Source organism: Macaca mulatta, chromosome 6, assembly GCF_049350105.2.
Source record: "Macaca mulatta isolate MMU2019108-1 chromosome 6, T2T-MMU8v2.0, whole genome shotgun sequence".
NCBI classification, from domain to species: Eukaryota; Metazoa; Chordata; class Mammalia; order Primates; family Cercopithecidae; genus Macaca; species Macaca mulatta.
Window position 1 is genome coordinate 148,417,019 of NC_133411.1, and position 3,002 is coordinate 148,420,020.

Below are 3,002 nucleotides of genomic sequence, written 5' to 3' on the forward strand. Positions count from 1 at the left end.
CCAGCACTTTGGGAGGCCCAAGTGGGCAGATTGCTTGAGCTCAGGAGTTCGAGACCAGTCTGAGCAACATGACAAAACATGATCTTTACAAAAAATACAAAAAATTAGCTGGGTATGGTAGTGGGTGACTGTAGTCCCAGCTAGGTGGGAGGCTGAGGTGGGAGGATCTCTGGAACCTGGGAGGTAGAGGCTGCAGTGAACCGTGATCAAGCCGCTACGCTGCAGCCTATGCAACAGAGTGAGACCCTGTGTCCAAAAAAAAAAAAAAAAAGATTTCAAACGCTGATGTCTATAAAAGCCAGGCAGGTACCAAAGTGAGCAGAGATAATTTGAGGGAGCTAGAAAATGCATGTGCTATCAGATGAGGGCAACTGCTAACCAGCTCCCTGCAAATGTTGCCATTGCCAAAATCTTTGGACCCAGTGTTGCCATATCGTCCACTAAAAAACAAAAACAAACAAACAAAAAAAACAGAGAAGCCACAAATCCAGATTTTTTTGGCAACCAATTCAAATTAAAAAAAAAAAAATACACGTTTTGGTCGACATCAGTTTAGTATGTGGATTAAAGTAACAAGGGATTGGGGTTCATTAATCAGGAGTGTAAAAAGATTAAGTCATTTAAACAATACTTCCTGTATTTTTAAAAGTTTGAAAGTATTGCTTTATGTAAGATTAAGTTTGTTTTTTAGACAGTCTTTGCTTTGTCACCCAGGCTGGAGTGCAGTGGTATGATCTCGGCTCACTGCAACCTCTGCTTTCCAGGTTCAAGCAATTCTGCCTCAGCCTCCTGAGCAGCTGGGACTACAGGCTTGCGCCACCATACCCAACTAATTTTTGTATTTTTAGTGGAGAAGGGGGTTTCCCCATATTGGCCAGGCTGGTCTCGAACTCTTGACCTCGTGATCCACCCACCTCGGCCTCCCAAAGTGCTGGGAATACAAGCATGAGACACTGCGCCCGGCCTTACGTAGTTTTTAAATACAATTCTAATTAACTTGCCTTTTTTTTTTTTTTTTTTTTTTTAATGAGAGGCAGTCTGGCTCTGTCGCCCAGGCTGGAGTGCAGTGGCGCGATCTTGGCTCACTGCAAGCTCCGCCTCCTGGGTTCTCGCAGTTCTCCTGACTCAGCCTCCCGAGTAGCTGGGACTACAGGCGCCTGCCCTCACGCCCAGCTAATTCTTCTATTTTTAGTAGAGACGGGGTTTCACCGTGTTAGCCAGGATAATCTCCATCTCCTGACCTTGTGATCCGCCCGCTTCGGCCTCACAGAGTGCTGGGATTACAGGGGTGAGCCACTGCGCCCAGCCAATTTGCTAATTTTTGTATAGTTTTGTGTGAGGTCTTGGGAAAACCAGTTATGTAAATACATTGATCCCGTAGAAGTTTACGTATTAATCTTCCATTATTATCTGTTTCATCTTTTGAGTTTTTCTGTAGACTGACAATACACTTTAAAAATGTCTGAGATTGGGAAGTTACCAAAGCATGATTTTTTTTTTTTTTTTTTTTTTTTTGAGATGGAGTCTGGCTCTGTCGCCCAGGCTGGAGTGCAGTGGCGCGATCTCTGTTCACTGCAAGCTCGGCTTCCCGGATTCACGCCATTCTCCTGCCTCAGCCTCTGGAGTAGCTGGGACTACAGGCACCCGCCACCACGCCTGGCTAATTTCTTTTTGTATTTTTAGTAGAGACGTGGTTTCACAGTGTTAGCCAGGATGGTCTCCATCTCCTGACCTCGTGATCCACCCACCTCGGCCTCCCAAAGTGCTGGGATTACAGGCTTGAGCCACCTCGCCCGGCCACCAAAGCATGATCTTAAAGAAAGTAGTTGTAACGCTGAACAGTGCTGTATTTTTAAAAATTGCTTAGGCTGGGTGGGGTGGCTCACACCTGTAATCCCAGTACTTTGGGAGGCCAAGGAGGGCTGACCACCTGAGGTCAGGAATTCGAGACCAGCCTGCCCAACATGGCGAAACCCCGTCTCTGCTAAAAATACAAAAGTTAGCCAGGTGTGGTGGCACTCACCTGTAATCCCAGCTACTCGGGAGACTGAGGCAGGAGAATCACTTGAACCTGGGAGGCAGAGGTTGCAGTGAGCCAAGATCTTGCCACTGCACTGCAGCCTGGGCAACAGAGCGAGACTCCATCTCGAAAAAAATAAGAAAGAAAATTGCTTAAAAATACCGTAGGCCGGGCACGGTGGCTCATGCCTGTAATCCCAGCACTTTGGGAGGCTGAGGCGGGTGGATCATACGGTTAGGAGTTCAAGACCAGCCTGGTCAAGATAGTGAAACCCCGTCTCTACCAAAAATATAAAAATTAGCTGGGCATGGTGGTGAATGCCTGCGATCCCAGTTACTGGAAAGGCTGAGGCAGACAATTGCTTGAACCCAGGAGGTGGAGGTTGTGGTGAGCCGAGATCGCGCCACTGCACTCCAGCCTGGGCAACAGAGCAAGACTTCGTCTCAAAAAAAAAGAGGAAAAAGGCCGGGCACCATGGCTCATGCCTGTAATCCCAGCACTTTGGGAGGCGGAGGCAGGCAGATCACCTGAGGTCAGGAGTTCAAGACCAGCCTCAACGTGGAGAAACCCCATCTCTGCTAAAAATACAAAATTAGCTGGGCGTGGGGGTGCATGCCTGTAATCCCAGCTACTCGGGAGGCTGAGGCAGGAGAATTGCTTGAACGTGGGAGGCAGAGGTTGCGGTGAGCCGAGATCACGCCATTGCACTCCAGACTGGGCAACAAGAGCGAAACTCTGTTTCAAAAAAAAGAAAAAGGCCGGGCGCGGTGGCTCAAGCCTGTAATCCCAGCACTTTGGGAGGCCGAGACGGGTGGATCACGAGGTCAGGAGATCGAGATCATCCTGGCTAACACGGTGAAACCCCGTCTCTACTAAAAAATATAAAAAAACTAGCCGGGCGAGGTGGCGGGCGCCTGTAGTCCCAGCTACTCGGGAGGCTGAGGCAGGAGAATGGCGTGAACCCAGGAGGCGGAGCTTGCAG

At 48.8% G+C, this 3,002-nt stretch overlaps 1 protein-coding gene across 6 annotated transcripts in view; it reads left to right on the forward strand.

Annotated features, from left to right (window-relative positions):
• Nucleotides 1-3,002, forward strand: part of UBE2D2 (ubiquitin conjugating enzyme E2 D2) — a 69,321-nt gene that overhangs the window by 5,565 nt on the left and 60,754 nt on the right. The window lies entirely within an intron of this gene.